Genomic DNA, 21,670 nt, shown 5'->3' on the forward strand with positions numbered 1-21,670 from the left:
GACAAGGTGCTTTCGGGTGGGGAGGGCAAGGCCTCTTGGCTACTTCTCTGATTAATACTCTCTTTGCCTGAACTGTCAGTGTAGGTGGACAGCCATGTCTTGGTAGGTTTACAGTTGTGCCATACTCTTTCCATCTTTGGATGTTGGATTGAACAGTGCTTCATGAGATGTTCAAAGCTTGGGATACTTTTTTAAACCCCAACCCTGCTTTAAACTTCTCCACAACTTTATCCCTGACCTGTCTGGTGTGTTCTTTGGCCTTCATGATGCTGTTTGTTCACAAAGGTTCTCTAAAAAACATCTGAGGGTTTCACAGAACAGCTGTATTTATACTAAGAATAAATTACACACAGGTGGACTCTATTTACTAATTAGGTGACTTCTAAAGTTCCTCTCTTTGGTGAGTGTATTATATATATAGTAGGCGATACTTGCCCTGCACACTATTACATTTGTATTCTTTGGCTACTATGGTGTTGCCTTGTTTGATCTCCTTCTATGAACATGGGTGGTGTACACTGGATAATACGGCCAAAACGGTATGTTTGGCTTTCAGCTTCACTCTTATTTCACTTATATAATTTTCCCACTATTCTCTGTGGTGGTTCTACTTTTTCCACAGATTTCTTATCTCTTATTCCTTTTCTTTCTAACTTGGTTAGGTTCTTTCGTAATCTTTGTATGTTTAGAAAATATTAGGATGCACAATTAAGCACCCCTTTTTCATAGGCTCTTTCTGTAGCCCTTATGCACAGTGTCTATTTTTCATCTCTTTTCACCTATATATCACTCTTTAGGTGTGTATAGGTTAGTGTCTCATCTTACCATAACTCTCATATCATATATATCTGTTTAAATTTGAAGAGTCCTTTACAATCCCCCACCTATGGGAGGAAATTGATGAGTCCTGTGATCTACTGCTTCCTCTTTCGTGGGTGAGCTGATCCCCTCACTATTTAAATTATTGTAAATCTTCTGTTATGTCATTATATGATTCGCTGCTATTTGATTATTTGTAAATATTTTTATTTATTCTGTAGACTATCCTCCTGAAGAAGCGGCTCGCCTCGAAACCGGAAGAGGAAATGTTTCTATACCCCTCTTCAACAGAAACCTTACGGGGTCACCCGTCGGTAGTTTGTTAAACTGCAGTATATATGATTTTAGCAATATGGAGGTTTTGATGGATTTAATTTTTTGCCTTTATTAAATTATTTGTAATTTTTTTTAATAATAAAGTCTTCTGTGTATTTTCTATCTAGTACCGCAATAGTCCTTATAACAAACATTTTTGGATGTGGACACCAAGGGAGCAGCCTCAGCAACTGCCCTAGAATCCTATTCCCATTTCCTGACAATCTAGTAATCTAGTACACGTTGTCTGTCTTTAATTAATGAACTCTTAATGCTGATGGGTGTCAAATATGTTAAGTGTATTTTTATTTTATTTTTTACATAAAATACTATAAAATTAAAGATGTATATTTATTTTAGGCAACAGCAAAACATTTTTTTTTTTCTTGCACTGTCTTAGCCAGACATTTATTTTTGTCAGGTATTTATTTTGCGCTGACAGTTTACCTATTAATTGCACATTCACATCAGTCCCTGCCCACAAGGAGCCACATACCCATACTAGGGCAAACTTACACAGGCGTGTGGAAAGAAACTCAATCAAGCACAGAAAGAACCTTCAAACTCCAAGCAGGTAGTGGCACTGCTGAAATTCAAATAAAGGACTTTTATGCCCTGTACACACGGTCGGACTTTCCGATAGAAAATGTGCGATCGGATCTTGTTGACGGAAAATCCAATCGTGTGTGGTGTGTGGGCTCCATCTGACATTTTATGTCGGAATTTCCGCCACACAAAGTTTGAGAGCTGGATCTAAAATTTTCCGACAACAAAATCCGATTGTTTAAATTCCGATCGTGTGTAGACAATTCCGACAGACAAAGTGCAACGCATGCTCAGAATAAATTATGAGATAAAAGCTATTGGCTACTGCCCTCTTTACAGTCCCGTCGTACGCATTCTACGTCACCCCGTTCTGAACGATCGGATTTTCTGACAACTTTGTGCGACTGTGTGTATGCAAGACAAGTTTTAGCTAAAATCCGTCGTAAAAAAATTAGACAGATTTTGTCATCGGAATGTCCGACTGTGTGTACAGGGCATAACACTGCCAGGCAGACGTGCTAACCACTAAGCCACTGTACTGCCTATACAGATATTCAAAATATTATATATTTCAGTTACTTAATCTACATAGAAACAAAGAAATATTATGGCGGAAAAAAGACAGAGTAGTTTATTGAGGCTGCCCTTTTTTTTATTATTTTTTTTTTTTTAGTTAACTTTTTTGTATATAACTTTTTTGAGTATAGATCTGTTTGTCCCAAGCATAAAGCCATTTACTGTTGACTATCTCAATAACTCTGCCGGAAATGTATTCCAAGCATCAACTACCCTTTTAGTAAAATAATACTTTCTAAAATTAGTTTTGAACTTTCCTCCAGTTAGTTTGAGGTCATGTCCCCATGTTTTTGATTTTGGTTTCATACTGAAAAAACTGCCCTCCTGAACCTTATCCTCCCCTCTGATGTATTTAAAGGTTTGGCAGTACTTATAGTGTGTTTAGCCTCTGTCTATTTTTATACTCTTCTACTTAGTCAGCTAAACCTCTTGTTTCCTTGAATGTTTTATATGCTTTTTTCCTTTACTATCCTACTTACCTTTTTAGTGAACCATATTGTTTTTTTTTCATTTATTTTTACTATCTTGCCTGACATATAATCTAGTTGCCTCTAGGATGGTAGACTTTAACAAAGTCTGCTGATTACTTGCTCCTTTCGTTTTACTCCAACCTTTCAATTTATTTTTAGAATTTTCCCCATTTCAGCAAAATTTGTTCTTTCGAAAATTAAACCTTTTGTTTTTGTATATAGTTTTTCAGTTCTTGTTTTAATATCAAGCCAAAGACATTGGTAATCACTAGAACCCACATTTTCTCCCACCTCATCATCAGACAGTCAATCCCCATTTGTCAGTACTAGGTCTAGAATACGATCACCTCGTGTTGGGCTTTTTACTAAGTGGTTTAGAGAAACCTCATTCAGTGCTTCCATTACATCCCTGCTCCTGCTTGTAATAGCAGTTTGAGAAATCCAGTTAATGTCAGGCACGTTGAAGTCACCCATAATCAAAACCTCTCCCTTCATTGCCATTTGAGTTATCGCGTCAATCAACAATTTATCATAATCTTCAGTCTGTCCTGTGTGTCTGTATATTACAGCAATTCTAAGGAACGATCCCTATCTGGTTGGAAGGCAGACCCAGAGGTCTATAAGCTGTTATATATATATATATATATATATAACTGTGATGAGTAACTCATTGTGTAAATCAAAAATAAAAGGTAATCAATCAATATATAATACAGCAGCTAAAATCTGAATATAATTAATAAATATGAAAATAGCGCTGGGCTAAATAATATGCAATACACACCCAATAATATGAGTACCAAATGCATATATAAATAGCATAAACACACAAATAATAATCAATAAGTGAAGTGACAGTATAAAAATCAAGGGAGTAAAAAACTCAGATGCACAATAAATATATAGTGCTCGTCTGAAAAAAACATAAAATTCACAAAATTCATAAAAAGTCCGTAAAGAATATAGTGAAAAATCAAATATCAAAGTGCTCATGTGCAAACAAAGTGTCCTGCTGTGCCTATAATAAATGTGCTGAGCAGTCCATGGAATCCAAAACCGCTTGGTAGGTAATCAAATGTGCCAAGGTGTTCTCCCTTCAGTGATCCCCTCGGTAGTGAACGCTCACATTGGACTGTGCAACCTTGCAATTAAGTTCAGTCTAAACACGCATTTGAACCTCATCTGGGCTCAGAAAGGAGAAACTGCATCCTGGGCTCATCACTGGAATACCTCTGTATTATGCAAAAATAAGAAGCGCTTGATAGTGTAATAAAGTTAAAACACTTTATTGAACAAAGCAAACAAATCCTATTGCAGGGTACTTACATTTATAAAGTACGTCTAGTGCACTATTCTATTGCCAGAGATAAACAATATATTAAGTACCGGACAGGTATGGGAGGGATGTTCGACTCCTCCTAATGCCGCGTACACATGATCAAATTGTCCGACGTACTTTGTCCGCCGAAACACATTTCACTGGACAATCCAATCGTGTGTGGGCTTCAGCGGACTTTCTCAGTGTAAAGTCCGGCTGGACTTGGGTTTCAGCGGACAATACGTTCGTGAGTATGCTAGTCCAGCGGACTAAGAATGACGCATGCTCAGAAGCAAGTACGAAAAGGAAGCTATTGGCTACTGGCTATTGAACTTCCTTTTTCTAGTCCTGTCGTACGTGCTGTACATATTCGCGCTAGCAAACGCCGGACTTTCCGTGTGTCCGTGTGTGGCCAAGTCCGTTCGGTAGAAAGTCCGCCGGACTATCCGCCGGATTGTTTGCCAGACTAAGTACATCAGGCAATTCGATCGTGTGTACGCGGCATTAGAAGGTTAACTGCTTCTCGTGCCGTCCTGTCCCCCGGGTGAGAGGAACGCTGGTTTCTGTATACAATGTCCCAGAAATGGATAGCTTTATCCTTTATCCCTGTAGTACTACAAGAGTTAGCAAGATGACTACCAGCACTGATGGTATACAGTGTTCAAATAACTCTTTCTGTATGTCGGTTTCCTGCAGATGGACAGAAATGCCCTCTCACCAAATCCTGCGATGAGGGCCCAAGCGAATGTCCTGGAACAGGCAGGCTTTCATGGGGACCTGACCAGTACCCGCACTCTGGAACAGTTCACCGTTGATAGAGATGAGCCTCAATAATCACCTGGGGTCCACCTCTCTCAGGCTGGACGTCCCAACTTGCGGTGGAGGTCTGACTAGTGCAGGGAAATCATTTGAGAGACAGGACCTCTCTCTTGGGTCTGGTCTCTTCACTGCCTCATGACTGACTGACTTTTCTCAGGACACAAAATGGAGTCTTTTACTTTCCTGTCAGCAAAGCATCATGGGGTTTGTAGTTCTCCCTGTATACCAGTCTATGGAGCCGTTTTGTGTGGGAACTGCATGTCCCAGAATCCATTGCTGCTTTCTCTGCAGTTCAGAGCAATCACCTCCATTGGCTGTTGTAACTGTGCTCTTAATTGGGTTTCCTTTTCCAGCCAATAGGGGCACAAGAGAGGCCACTGAATCCAGAGCTCTGTGTGTGTCAGCTCATATTACATTAACTCAAGTCAGTGAATACAGGAAGAAGGAGGGGGGTGGAACAAGCCCAGACATGACAGGCAACTTTTTCCCTAATGCCTCGTACACACGATCAAACAATCCGGTGGAAAAGTCCGCCGGACAAACCCGCCGTGTGTGGGTGGGAAAAGTCCGTTCATTTCAAAAGTACGGCGGACTGGCACGCACACGGCCGGATTGTCCGCCGAAATGCGAGTCCGGCGGACAGATTGGAGTGCAAAAATACTCTTAGTCTGCCGGACTTTTAGGTAAAAAACGTCAGGCGGACTAAGAAAGTATTTTTGCACTCCAATCTGTCCGCCAGACTCGCATTTCGGCGGACAAATCCGGCCGTGTGTGTGCCAGTCCGCCGTGCTTTTGAAACGAACGGACTTTTCCCACTCGGAGAAAAGTCCGCTCATTTTGAGCGCGTCTCCAGGTAGCCGGGGCCAGCGAAGGAGGCGTCGCTGGCCCCGTCACCTGGTATGGACTTAAAGGGGAATCCCTACGCTGAAAAATTGGCGTGGGGGTCCCCCCAGGTCCATATCAGACCCTTATCCGAGCACGCTACCCGGCCGGCCAGGAAAGAGGGTGGGGACGAGCGAGCGCCCCCCCCCCCCCCCGAGCCGTACCAGGCCGCGTGCCCTCAACAATGACAAGGACGTGGCGTGCGGCGACTTATATAGGGACATCACCGGATGATGTTCCCGCCCATTATGATGTCACAGTCCCAGCATCCTCTGGGACTGTGACATCATAATGGGTGGGGACATCATCCGGTGATGTCCCTATATAAGTCGCCGCACCCCTGTCATTGTGACCGGAGAGAGCGACGAGGCAACATCTCCAGAAGAGAAGAACAGAAGAGAAGAACAGAAGGCCAGAAGACAGCGACAGAAGACAGGGCCACCGCTTGTAAAAGAGCTAGAAGAAGGCGCGGTGGCCCGGCAAGAAGAACCGAAGAGGGGGACAAGACCCTCGAAGTCGGAAAAAGAGGGCGGCGGCGGCAAAGAAGAAAGCCGGGCTCCTCCGCTAGTGAAAGAGCTAGCAAAAGAGCAGAAGATAGTGGAGGAGTCTGGCAAGAAGACCCCCGAAGACGGAAGAAGACCCCCAGAGCTGTGCAATAAACTATTTTAACCCTTGTGTGTTTTTTTTTTTTTACTTTTTTTTCACAGTTGAATGGGTAGGGGTACATTGTACCCCATACTCATTCACATAGGGTGGGGGGCCGGGATCCAGGGGCCCCCTTATCAAAGGGGGCCCATGGATTCCGATAAGCCCCCTACCCGCAGACCCCGACAACCAACGGCCAGGGTTGTCGGGAAGAGGCCCTTGTCCTCATCAACATGGGGGACAAGGTGCTTTGGGGTGGGGGGCGCTCGTTCGTCCCCACCCCCTTTCCTGGCCGGGTAGCGTGGTTGGATAAGGGTCTGATATGGACCTGGGGGGGACCCCACCCCCCACCCTGATTTTTCGGCGTAGGGATTCCCCTTTAAGTCCATACCAGGTGATGGAGCCAGCGACGCCTCCTTTGCTGGCCCCGGCTACCTGGAGACGCGCTCAAAATGAGCGGACTTTCCTCCGTGTGTGTGGGTGAGTCCGTTCATTTCAAAAGTACAGCGGATAGTCCGGCGGACTTAGTACGCTGTATTAGTCTGCTGAAAAAGTGCCGTGTGTGGGCAAGTAGCTCGTTCGGAAAGTCCGGCAGACAGTCCGCCGGATAGTCTGCTACGTGTGTACGCGGCATAAGTGAAGCTGGAAAGCCTTTGTACATTGTTCTGGCCAGCTTGGCAAGATTTGCAGGTTATAGAGTGAGACACGCACTACACAAAGTAAAATGGAAATAAAGGACAGGTTAAGAATCGCCATGTGCATTCAGCATGTTTTTTAACTGTATTGAGGGAAAAAATATATACAGTATTTATATATATATATATATATATATATATATATATATATATATATATATATATATATATATATATATATATATATATATATATATGGGATTTGGGAGCGACAAACACTGCAAATACTGCTCACAGTATGTCATACTTTTCTTTTTCTAGTTCTTCAAACACAAAAAATCCAAAAATAAAATATTTTGTTACACTGTTATATTTAGACTTCAATCCAAAGTTCAACAAATATTTATCTTGCGGTTTTTAGAAGTGCAGTGACAAGCTTTAAATGGTGTCTCTGTCAGGCTCTCAGTTTCCCATTTCATATATGTCATTGATGTCATTTATCGGGTGCAGCCGACCATTTAAAAAAATGTGATATAAAAAGTAGTATAGCACTGAGAAATGGAATTCCAACGCCACCCTATCCAAACTAAGAAACTTGGGGGAGGCCATAGAAAGTAATAGCAAAAGCAAGAAAGTCGAACTCAGTGATCAAATGTGTAAAAAGTAGCAGTGGGCTAGTTCACACCAGCCAACATTGTGATGATGACTCTAAGCATGTTTTGTCAGCTTACCACTTGATACTCCATATCCCTTCTTTGCACTGTTTTTTGGAAGTACATACTGTATTTATTGGCGTATAAATCACAATTTTTCCCCCTTAAAAAAGGGGGAAAATTGTGTGCGCGTGTTATACGCCAATATAGGCTGCCACCGAGGGGAAGGAGGGGATGAGCGCCACCAAAATAGACAGAGTCAGATCTCCTGTGTACTCAGCTCTGCTCACAGTCATTCTCAGTCCTGCCCCCTGGACGGCTCCGGCTCTGTCTATTTCGGCAAGGCTGCAGTGATTAGAAATGCTGCAGATGGGCACTAATCAGGCTACAGTGAGGAGCAATGTTGCAGATGGGCACTAATCAGGCTGCAGTGAGGAGCAATGCTGCAGATGGGCAGTGATTAGGCTGCAGATGGGCACTGATTAGACGGCAGTCAGGAGCAAGGCTGCAGATGGGCACTGATGATTAGGCTGCAGATGGGCACTGATTAAACTGCAGATGGGCACAGATCAGGCTGCACTGAAGCTGTAGATGGGCACAGATCAGGCTGCATCAAGGCTGCAGATGGGCACTAATCAGGCTACATTATTATACGCAGATACATATAGTATTTATCTTCATACCACTCTCCACAAGATTCTTGTCTTGCTATTTCTGTTGTATGAGAAAGCAGCACTTGTAGTGGTTGCTTTTCACTGAAATTGGAGGCCATGATAAGGCTACTAACGACAATTGTTTGAAGCCTGCTTATAAAAGAATTACAAAATATTCTTTATTGGATAATTGACATAAACAATATTTATTAGAGTGTAAGCTCCCATGGGCAGGGCCTTCTTAACCCTCTTGGATTGTATTAGAATGATATGGTCTCCCTTTATATTGTAAAGTTGAGGAAAGTAGAAAAATAGTTCTGGACCATAGGTTTATCTCACTGGAAATGTTATCTTAGAGTGGGAGTAAACTCCAATACATGACTTTTACCCATAGGTAAGCCTATAATAAGACTTACCTATAGGTAATGTAAACATCTCCAAAAGTGCGCCATTTAGGAGATATTTTGTGTGCATGCAGCCAGTAACATCACTGACGCATGCACTCTGAAGGAATAGGCACCCAGGCTGTTCCTTCAGTGTCCTCTGCTGTTAACGCCATCTCCCACACACATGTATGACGTCCACGAACCTGGAAAGAAGACAGATAAAGATGGAAGCCGTGTCAGCGGTGACAACTCGTTGCTGGAAGGGCTTCATTCTAAGGTAAATGTCACATAATGTGATAGTATGCAATACTTATGCATATTATGGCTTTACTTTGCAGGTTAAAAAATAAATAAAAAATTGTCGCCGGTTTACTACCACTTTAAATTATTAGGGTTAATGTAAATGATTTGTTTCCTGGGCAGGCAGCTTCTACACCTCAAAGGATCACCGCAGTCTCCTTGGCTTGTTGCGCAATGTAGCAAGAATTTAAATTAAAGCACTACACCACTGCTAAGAAGTCTAGCTATAACTTTATTCTGATAAAAGTCAGGGGTACAATACAAAAAGTAGCCAACATGTTTTGGGGTTCCAGAAGCACCCCCTTCATCAGTGCCAGAAAGAACCTAAGATCGTCTCAATATCCATTATCTGTTAATTTTGACACTTCCAATACTATTGACTATTTGGTTTTAAATATTACTCTGAAGAAGGGATATTGTATTGGTATTAAATTGATATGAAGATGTTCTTATGTTCTTCCTAGCCCTGATGAAGGGGCGCTTTTGGGCTCCCAAAATGCATTGGCATCCTTTTTGATTGTACTTCTGACTTTATCAGAATAAAATAGTCTCTGAAACTCTTAGCAGTGGTGTGGCACTTCAGTTTAAACTTTTTTTTGTTATATTGTAAAGGGCTGTGCAAACTGCTGGTGCTATATAAATCCTGAATAATAAAAATAATAATAATCATAATACCACTATCCCATCACACTAATGAAAATAGGCAACAACATTAAATACAACGTTATCACCATTAACAGTGTCCTTTTATAACAAAATGTGTAAGGGCCCATACTGTATGCATCTTTGCAGTGCATTTAAAGCACAGGCATAAAGCATGTTTATGTTATGTACTAATATGTATTGCTTTGCAGCACATTTGATTGAACAATTGAATATTCACATAACTCTTGTGAGACGTATGTGACAATAAGCTGTAATTTATTTTCTACAGAGCCTAACTTGTACTTACAGCAATGTGAAAACAATGCTCTACAAGTGTGAAAAAAAAAACATAACCAAAGAGGGCATGCTCATTTTACAAAGTGATTTTCATTTTGTAAGGGAAATTTCTTCAACCACTTCAGCCCCGGAAGAATTTACCCCCTTCCTGACCAGAGCACTTTTTGAGATTCGGCACTGCGTTGCTTTAACTGACAATTGCGCGGTCGTGCAACGTGGCTCCCAAACAAAATTGTTGTCCTTTTTTTCCCACAAACAGAGCTTTCTTTTGGTGGTATTTGATCACCTCTGCGTTTTTATTTTTTGCGCTATAAACAAAAAAAGAGCGACGATTTTGAAAAAAAATGCGTTATTTTTTACATTTTGCTATAATAAATATCCCCCAAAAATATATTAAAAAAACATTTATTTTCCTAATTTTAGGCCGATACGTATTCTTCTACATACTTTTGTTTTGTATTTGTTTTGTTATTGATTAGTTTGCGCAAAACTTATAGTGTTTACAAAATAGGGGAAAGTTTTATGGCATTTTTATAATTTTTTTTTTTTTACTAGTAATGACGGCGATCAGCGGTTTTTATTGTGACTGTGACATTATGGCAGGCACATCGGACATTTTTGACACATTTTTGGGACCATTGTTATTTATACAGCAATCAGTGCTATACAAATGCACTGATTCCTGTGTAAATGACACTGGCAGTGAAAGGGTTAACCACTAGGGGGCAGTGTATGGGTTAAGTGTGCTCCGGTCGGGGGCGTGGCTACATGTGACATCACTGAGGTTTGGGCGTACATATAGGCGTGTAGTCGCCTGTGTGTGGTCGCCTCCTCTCGCAGTGCACGGCATAGCGTGACAGTGGGTGACCGCTGGCGGCCAGGCTGGTTTCCTTTCCAGCATCCAGGGACTTCATATTTATGCCCCTAGTGGCACCTCCATTTCAATTCCCTCACATACCTTCACTAAGCCTAGGTAATCACTGCTTAATGTGCTGCTATTGGTGTTCTTGGTACTTTTTTATACTTATTGCCTCATTTGAATTCTTTTCTGCACCCAGGTGATATCTATTAGCTCCTTCACCCCTTCACACACTCACCCTTTACTATTTCACCCTCTCTTCCTATAGTCCCTCTATAACATCCAACCGCTTATTATATATATTATTATCTATTTTAGTATCCCGTTGGGGCTCTCACTGACTACTACGACATTGGCAGGGGGACTTCGCATATGCACTTTTGCACTTCTCTGTTCCCTGGTTGGCTATGCCCTGATGCCGCTGTATCACCACCTCAGCTCCCGGGTGGGTGATTCTTTCACCCCCGGCGCCTCTCATCATCAACATTTTTATTATCTATGCTCCTCTACAAATCTATTTCATACCCACATGTAAGAGTGCTAGGACTGTAGTTGCTGTTCCCTCTTCCTGCGTTAATTTATGAACATTAATTATTGATTTATTATCCATTTTAGGTATCCCCCGTTAGCTGCTCCTGATGAGTGGATACAAATCCACGAAACGTGTAGAGCTTTTGTATTTGATGCCATGTCACAGCAACCATGTCTATACCATGGGTTTTATTTTGGATGAGTCATCAATTTATTTTATACAATATGTTTTTGTTGTTCTGTGACTATTCTGGATGTCCTGCTGATATTGATTTTATCATATGATACACTGTCTTCTATGTTATTAATTCTATTATGATATGTTGTATCAATCATGCTATATTAATCTGTATCATATTTATTGAATTAATTAAACGTATATCAATTACTGTATGAGGTCCATTATCGTCACTTATGATTATTCTAGACACTATATTGTATTTCCCATCCTACCCGAAAGTGATTTTCATTTTGTAAGGGAAATTTCTTCAACCACTTCAGCCCCGGAAGAATTTACCCCCTTCCTGACTAGAGCACTTTTTGAGATTCGGCACTGCGTTGCTTTAACTGACAATTGCGCGGTCGTGCAACGTGGCTCCCAAACAAAATTGTTGTCCTTTTTTTCCCACAAGTAGAGCTTTCTTTTGGTGGTATTTGATCACCTCTGCGTTTTTCTTTTTTGCGCTATAAACAAAAAAAGAGCGACGATTTTGAAAAAAAATGCGTTATTTTTTACATTTTGCTATAATAACTATCCCCCAAAAATATATTAAAAAAACATTTATTTTCCTCATTTTAGGCCGATACGTATTCTTCTACATACAATAGAATTAAAGCCATGCAGGTCCAGCAGCTGATTGATAATTACAAAACCACTCCCATACAGATTCACTGCACATAGACACAGACAAACAAACCAAAATAACAAAAAGTAGGAATCTGCAACAAAACGGAAAATTTTATACTTACCTGACGGTAATTTTCCTTTCCTGATGCAAAACATGACAGCATACACAAATGGGATAGGCTCCATCTCCCACCCAATCAGGACTGGTTATACTATATTTAAATAAGTCGCCTCCCCCTAGGCGGTATTCTTGTAACTATACTCAAATGCGAAACGCACAAGGGAGGGACCTGTATGCTGTCATGCTTTGCATCAGGAAAGGAAAATTACCGTCAGGTAAGTATAAAATTTTCAGTTTTCCTGACACAAAGCCTGACAGCATACACGAATGGGATGTAGCACACCCACAAAACCTAAGGGAGGGCCATGCTGAAGCGTTTGAATCAACATATCATCAAACTAGAACTGAAGTCGATTTACTTGCTTCCAATGTTGCCTGATTGACTTTGCAATAGGCAAAAAAAAATGGTTTGTAGTATATGAACCTGGTTGATATCCTATAAAATTCTGGACCTCTGAATTTTGCTCTTGAGCACATCCATCTGATAAAGTGAGTTCTGCGCTAGATTGATGAATGTATCTTCCTTCTTTAAGCTCTTTAGGCTACTCTGACCTGAGATAATGCTATTGTCTTAGTGGACAGTGTAAGTCTTCTTCTGATACTGCCAGGCCTGAAGAGGCCACTGTCTGACCTTCTAGAGAAGGACTACTTCCATGTATTTCTTCCACATAGAGTCCCTTACTCCAGCTTGTGGTGACGCTTGACATCTTAGTTTGGAAATGCCGGAAGGGTGATGTCTTGACCCAGAAGCAAAGATGCAGACCTTTGTCTGGTGCTGGTGAAGAAGAAATCAGAGCCATTTTGTTTGATCATAGTAGCAATAAGGTACTTTACTGCTCGACGCTTGGATATCTGAAAGAGTTCTCAAAGACGTGATATTCTTAAGAAATACTGCTTTGGTGTCACTGAACCTATTGAGGTAGTCTTGTTCAGAAGAATGACCCTAGTTGCAGTCGGGAGCAGAGGATTCATCCTGAAATTCTGGAAGATTTTCCATGTTCTAGTATAGCTGGAGTTTGCCGCAGGATCCTCCGGCTTCCACAAGGCTTCAAATAAGGAAGGCGAGATCCCACAGTGAGCCTTTCTAACTTGGTCTCCCATTTGCTAGATGTAACATGGCTGAATTTGGATACACTTGGCTCTGCTGTACAAGGTCTGAGATCTCAGGAAGACTAAAATAGGAGGAACTTGGGCCAAAGACTGTACTTTGAGGACACCATGGCCTGTAAAGCCACCAGATCATTGCCCCTATCCCAGCTGTATGACTATGGATCCTGGTTGAACTAGATGGACTTGTGTCCTTTTTTCAACCTGCCCAACCATGCACTATGATCCTGATGAGGGGCTTAGAGATCACGAGTCTGGTGGCTATACAGGCTAACCTGCTGACTCAGCTTGATGTTAGTAGATCCACTGCTTCCACTTTTGGGAAGCTACTCTTGCAGGAATGACTTCCATTCCTGACCATTGAGTTCACTGCCAGGTTGAGATTCATTGAACTGCTTGTTGGTATAGGGCAGCCATTCTCAACCAGGTTTCAGTGGACCCCTGGAGTTCCTTCAGAGGTTGCTAAGGGTTCCTTGAGCTGTGGCTGAAGAACTACCTTTTTGAACAAGGTTCAGCATCTCTTCGCAAAGCCAGCAGCATGACACAAAATATATTTTTAGCTTTCTCTAAGGGTGGCATTCTGAGCCCACTTTTAAGGGGAACATTTTTCCTATTGACCACCCTTGACATCCAAGGCTTCGTATTTTACCGTATCTGACAGGAAGTTCTGAGACACTAGAACACAGAGCGATGAGATGGGACAGGTTTTACCATTGGCAAACCTGAATAGGAGATGCCATGACAATAGGAAATTACCTATAGCCGGTTGGAGCATACATGAGGCCTCCTAGGCTGTGTTGCCCAAATGACTTCCTTACTTGGAAATCACTGTACCCCTGCTGTTAGACACTTCGTCTTCTACTGGCTTATGTCGTTGACTTCAGCAGGTCACCGAGGTGAATAGACTTTAATGATTGCTACGTTTGGAAGTTTATGAAAGTTGATAAGATTAACTATCCTTAGCCACCCTCGATGGGACTAGTCTCATATGTGGGGTAATCTTCCCTGGAAATAAGAAGCAAAATCTTTCATTACCTTAGAAGGCCAGTTTATGGTGTTCTTAATCTTCTTGACCATTTGAGACCATGGGATACAAATAGATGGGATAGAGCAAGGACTTGCCCGCACGAAGGGTGACAGTATTAGGACTTATGTGGAGGCAATTCTACAGTATTCTCCTGAACGTCTAAAATGTCATTATTATGATGCAATTAATTGGCCTTCCCTCTGAATCAGGATTTTTTAGGACCTAGAGGATGTTGAGCCACCCGCATCTGTTGCCCACATGAAGAACCTGAAGCCCTTGCTTCTGCAAGACAGACACTACTGGAAGCAATGTTCTGGAAAATGTGGAAAGGTCAATGGTTGCTAAACGAGTCTGAAGTGAAATTCTCAGAAGACTGGGCATAGCAAAGTGCGCATGTACACATCAGCTAGATCTAGAGAACTATAGCGGTTTTATCCAATAGTTTTGAGTGATTGTTCTCAATGACTCCATATGACGTTTTGGATCTTGATCCTTTGTTACACATCCTGCCTGACTCTGCTTTCTGACTGACAACAATGGACCAATTGTTTCAGTTGGACAAGATTTGGTAACATTTGCTTAAAGCCTTGATTGCTCTAAGGAACCATAGTGGGAATTAGAGGAGTTGAAAGCGTGGGAAGAGATTCTATTGACTTCCTTACTGCACCAAGTGCAACTTGCCAGCACACCTGGAATCTTCCGTTGTTGTCCCAAGGTTTTGTTGCAGACAGGTCACAACACAAAGACAAGTGCTGCACAGGCTTCACTGATCCTGAGTCTTCTGCCCAACTTTGCATTACATCTCTGTAATATAACACCTACTGGGCACATTTGAGTGAAAAGGAACTTTGCTGCTCCTCGAGAGGATCAGACTTTAGCTTAGGCGATTAAAGACGATCATGGATCTTCCAATCTTTCTCTAGCTTTTCTCAGGCCCTGCCACCAACTATTTGTTCTGGGCCTAGGTGACTAGCCTAAGGGATTAGTCTCCGATTCCATCTTAAATCATATTCCAATCGACTTAGAAGAGATATATGCCATCCGTGGGATACGACATATGGCTTAACTAACCCCACAGAATAGTAAGATGAACAGCCTGCTACCTCCATAGTGTTTACACTGCCCCACTGGTCAGTCTAATGTCACTCATGGACCCAAACACCACCGAGGCGTATTACTGGCCAAGTTTGCCAACTTGTTCAACTTGTCTGCGGAGAACCAAATAGCCTTGTCTACTGAAGTGCACTCCAACACAGGCCATACCATAATCCTTAATGGTAGTATAAATCTTCATTTCCACTGCTGTTTCCATGTTTTTGCGATGGCTATCGCATCATCCGTTGGCAGACTGGCACTTCTGGCTGGTCTGATGAAGATTACTTGGCTTGGCCAACTGCCTCTGCAGTAAGAGTTGGGCTTTACAGAGGGGATCTTGCCTCCTCTGCTATCATGAAGACACATCTGGCCAATCTGTTGAATGCTTTTTGGCCTGCTGTCTTTTGAGGCAGGAGGTAACCTTTAAACAGACTCAGCTGTTTAATTAGCTTAGTACCTGAGCCTTAGTGACTAGACATCCACCCAGTCAGTTTTCACTTGAGTGAACACATCTGCCGTTGTGTTTTACTGCCGCCTGATATGCAACTTGGCATAGCATCTTGGCGGGCATGTCAGCTCACCACACTCCCCATTCTGCCCTGGATGGTCCTTATGCTTTCTTTTAGCCTGCCCCTTCTGGCAGCACTTTGACTGTATAGCAGTTTTAGAGCCAAACAGGACCTTTCACTGTTGGAAGAATAAGTTGCCTTTTTCCTTTGGGGAGTGGTGCTGGTACTTAAGGGCTGGAGAGTTTTACAATCCATGCTGCCCATGCACTCTGTTGGAAGAGCCAGTTGCCACTTTTCTTTTGGGGAGTGGTGCTGGTACCTAAGGGCTGGAGAGTTTTACAATCCATGCTGCCCACGCACTCTTTTGTATATGAAAGCATACCTACCTGACCCTCACCTTATTGATCGTGACTGGTCTCTGGGTAAAGGTTATGGCTCAAGATATGAACTGCAGGTTTGTGGTCATAATAAAATACCTGGCAGTACTGGCTAGGACATAGCCTTAATATAATATCAGTGGCCAGCCACACACCCAATTGCAGACATTGAAGCAGCAAATGGATCTATATGCTGTGAGCAAGGGTTAAACCCTTTGACAGAAGCAATTACAGATAGTAGTGTACTAAACAACTACCTAAAGCACGGTTACCTAAGCAGAACATAGATTTTTTATTTTATTTTTTATTACGCTTGCATTTAGACATAACAAATAGGTTAATAGATAGCAATCATTAAACACATTGCACCTAAATGCAGACCCTACAATGCATGGCAGCAACACAATGCATAGAAGCGACTTCCATACTGAAGCATCATTTTGTCGTCATAAGGCAACTGCCCTGTAAAGGTTAAAAACAGCAAATCCAAGCATTAGAGCATTGCTACAGTGATCCAAAAACCTGCAAAGCCAGGCATTGCTGAGTTAACTGCAAGACTCACTTTGCAGCACATTATTAGTCCTATAGACAGACAAACAAAACCTGTGAAGAAAATGAAACAGACAGAACTATACACAGCAGTTTAACCTACTTTGGCAGCTTGTATATTAACAGCATAATGGTTCAGACACACCATGACAGCCCATGGAAAGATTACTTGTTCTGTGCAACACCCTCTCTAAGGGGGACTCTAAGGGGGATGGGAGAGGCTTCATACCTGACAGGTGGACACCAATCCATTCCCAGGCAGCCTCCTGGAGCTCCCGACCACTGCTACAGTGGGCCAGAAGTTATCAGAATATCATCTCACTGCTCCCTACTGACTGGAATCCGCATCCAGCCACAGGAAACAGACAAGGAACCATCTTGGAAGGGGCAGCCCTGACCACAAAAAAAAACTTCCAGCATCTTTGTAAGGGAAACCAACATATCCAAAGCCAAACTAACAACAAAATGTGTGTGTGGGGCCACAACTCACCAGGGAGGAGAGACTGGATCAGTCTCAACTAACCACAAGACAGAACTGTTTTACCTGCATCCAGAGACCAGTATCCCAGCCCCCCAGTATCTGGACCTGGGGGGGGTCTCCCTCGTATGGAAGCTTTACAACCGAACAGAGGGGCTTCGTCACAGGAAAGAGGCTGAACCTGTGCGGCTGGCCAGATCAATCCGGCAGGTGAGAGCAAAAATAAAAATCTTCATTGATTCACAGTTATAACCAGTTGAGCGTTTGAGGGAAAAAAAAAAAGAGAATACGGCCTAGGAGGAGGTGACTTATTTAAATATAGTATATCCAGTCCTGATTGGGCGGAAGGCAGAGCCTATCCCATTCATGTATGCTGTCATGCTTTGTGTCAGGAAAGTTTGTTAAAACCCTTGCAATGTATAGATCACCCAGAGGGTATTTTTTTTCTCCACCAAAGTGGAGTTACTCTTTAAGCTTAGAATGTGGGGAAGCTGTGTTGATTGATTTTCAAGTGCAAGCAAAATTCCATTTTTTTTCAAAATTTTTCTTGCAAGTAATTGGGTATTCTTCATAGCACATTTTCACCACAGCCAATAAGCTAAGTGAAAATGCCCTAGCAAAGTGAAAATTAACTTTGAAAAGTAAACATGCTCACTTGCTTCAGTAAATCAGGGTCATTAAGTTCACATGTATTCTCTCCTTCCAAAGGGCTGTCATTGGCTTTTGTAAGCACTATTATGCCTTTCCTTTTAAAACATATACAATATATTGTATATTGTAAAAGGCCAATCATTTATTCCCAAAATACAGGCATGCATCCAATACTATTGAAATGTTGCCAAGCAGAGTTACTGAGTTGGCTTTGCCAGGGTCCAAAGCAATAATGTATGTTATATAGACTTCTATGTAACCAGAAGTTGGTGCTATAGGCCTATTTTAACATGTTTCTCCATACCTTCTTAGCCCTTCAGAGCTCTCCCTTTTTCAATAATTCTGTGCCTTCTAGTTGGCCTATAGCACATAGCATGTACAGCTTTAGCATTATGTGTTGCGTTAAAAGATTAAATCTGCAGTGACGTTTTAATCAAACAACATCTGAATGTAGCCCCCTTCTACTGCATTGCATGTTTGCAACTCATTGGACTCTGGTAATCCACTGTTGTGTATAAAACATTTATTACAAAAGCAATGTTTGTATAGAAAAAGTAAATCAGAGATAAAACATCAGAACTTTAAAAATCTTAAAAAATAATTGACTTTACACCGTTTTTGTTTCCTTTAGGCTGGATTCACACCTATGCAGTTTTAGTGCTTTTTGCAGTTTTCAGATTTGCACTACAGTCCATTTAACATGGGTTTCCTATGGAACACATTCTGTAGTGCAAATCTGCAAAATGCAAAAAGCACTAAAAATGCATAGGTGTGAATCCAGCCTAAAAGAGCATCCCCTGAATAACATAAAAAATACACATAAAACTGACTGCATTAAAACTATACAATAAACCTTTACTAGAACCTTCTAATAATTATCACTAAAATAGCTAGTCTTAAAGAGGTTGTAAACCTCGGGAAAAAAAAAAAAACCCTGCAAGACAAAGGCTTAACCACTACAGCCCCGGACCAATAAACACCTTAAGGACCAGAGGTCTTTTTCCAATTTCGCACTGCGCTGCTTTAACTGGTAATTGCGCGGTCATGCAATATTGCACCCAAACGAAATTTGCGTCCTTTTCTTCCCACAAATAGAGCTTTCTTTTGATGGTATTTGATTGCCTCTGCGATTTTTATTTTTTCGCGATATAAATGGAAAAAGAGCGAAAATTTTGAAAAAAAAACATATTTTCTTCTTTTTGTTATAAGAAAAATCGAATAAACTAAATTTTAGTCATACATTGAGGGCAACATTTATTCAGCCACATGTCTTTAGTAAAAAAAATGTCAATAAGCGTATATTTTTTGGTTTGCGCAAAAGTTATAGCGTCTACAAACTAGAGTACATTTTCTGGAATTTACACAGCTTTTAATTTATGACTGCCTATCTCATTTCTTGAGGTGCTAAAATGGCATGGCAGTACAAACCCCCCCCCCTCAAATGACCCCATTTTGGAAAGTAGACACCCCAAGGAAATTGCTGATGGGTATGTTGAGCCCATTGAATATTTATTTTTTTGACAAAAAAAAAAAAATTACAAAAAGTTGTCACTAAATGATATATTGCTCACACATGCCATGGTTATATGTGGAATTGCACCCCAAAATATATTCCGCTACTTCTCCCGAGTATGGGGATACCACATGTGTGGGACTTTTTGGGAGTTTAGTCGCGCACGGCACCCCGAAATCCAATCACCACCTTCAGGATTTCTAAGGGTGCAAATTTTTGATTTCACTCCTCACTACCTATCACAGTTTCGAAGGCCATAAAATGCCAAAATAGCACAAAACCCCCCATTTTGGAAAGTAAGACACCCCAAGCTATTTACTGAGAGGCATGTTGAGTCCATGGAATATTTTATATTTTGCCACAAGTTGCGGGAATATTACAAACTTTTTTTTTTTTGCACAAAGTTGTCACTAAATGATATATTGCTCACACATGCTATGGGCATATGTGAAATGACACCCCAAAATACATTCTGCTGCTTCTCTTGAGTACAGGGATACCACATGTGTGGGACTTTTTGGGAGCCTAGCCACGTACGGGACCCCGAAATCCAAGCACCGCCTTCAGGATTTCTAAGGGCATACATTTTTTATTTTACTCCTCACTACCTATCACTACCTATCACAGTTTTGAAGGCCATAAAATGCCAAGATGGCACAAAACCCCCCCAAATGACCCCATTTTGGAAAGTAGACACCACAAGCTATTTGCTGAGGGCCATGTTGAGACCATTGAATATTTTTTTTTTGTCCCAAGGGATTGAATAATGACAAAAAATAAAAATAAAATTTTTTTTTTACAAAAAGTTGTCACTAAATGATATATTGCTCACACATGCCATGGTTATATGTGGAATTGCACCCCAAAATACATTCCGCTACTTCTCCCAAGTATGGGGATACCACATGTGTGGGACTTTTTGGGAGTCTAGTCGCGCACGGCACCCCGAAAACCAATCACCACCTTCAGGATTTCTAAGGGTGCACATTTTTGATTTCACTCCTCACTACCTATCACAGTTTCGAAGGCCATAAAATGCCAAAATAGCACAAAACCCTCCAAAATGCCCCAATTTTGGGAAGTAGACACCCCAAGCTATTTACTGAGAGGCATGTTGAGTCCATGGAATATTTTATATTTTGCCACAAGTTGCGGGAATATTACAAACTTTTTTTTTTGCACAAAGTTGTCACTAAATGATATATTGCTCACACATGCTATGGGCATAAGTCAAATTATGCGCTATATAAAAACCTGACGGGGAACCTAAATAACTAACTGGCTAACCAGCTTCACCAGTGACACTTATACTGTGATCGCTGGTGAAAGGGTTAACTAGGGGCAATCAGGGGGTTAAAACCATTATTGGGTAGTATATGGGGGTACCTAACGCTATAAAAACCTGGCGGTGAACCTAAAAAAATAACTAGCTACCTAACGACACTAGTGACACTAATGCAGCGATCAGAAAAACTATCGCTTAGTGACACTGGCAAAAGGGGGTGAAAGGGTTAACTAGGGGCAATCAGGGGGTTAAAACCATTATTGGGTAGTATATCGGGGTACCTAGCGCTATAAAAATCTGGCGGTGAACCTAAAAAAATAACTAGCTACCTAGCGACAGTAGCAACACTAATGTAGCGATCAGAAAAATGATCGCTTAGTGACACTGGCAAAAGGGGGTGAAAGGGTTAACTAGGGGCAATCAGGGGGTTAAAACCATTATTGGGTAGTATATCGGGGTACCTAGCGCTATAAAAACCAGGCAGTGAACCTAAAAAAATAACTAGCTACCTAGCGACAGTAGCGACACTAATGCAGCGATCAGAAAAATGATCTCTTAGTGACACTGGCAAAAGGGGGTGAAAGGGTTAACTCTAGGGGCAATCAGGGGGTTAAATCTTTATTGGGGGTGATAGGGGGCTACCCTGGACCTAACACTAACTGCCCTGACAGTTTTAACTGTCGGGGATCGGGGGGGGGGTTTGTGTACCTATGTGTACCTATGTGTCAGTGTAGTGTTTTGGTGCACTTACTTTTAGTCTTC

This window comes from Lithobates pipiens, unplaced genomic scaffold (assembly GCF_037356315.1).
Source record: "Lithobates pipiens isolate NorthernLeopardFrog02 unplaced genomic scaffold, aLitPip1_a1.2 Scaffold_1, whole genome shotgun sequence".
Taxonomy (NCBI): Eukaryota; Metazoa; Chordata; class Amphibia; order Anura; family Ranidae; genus Lithobates; species Lithobates pipiens.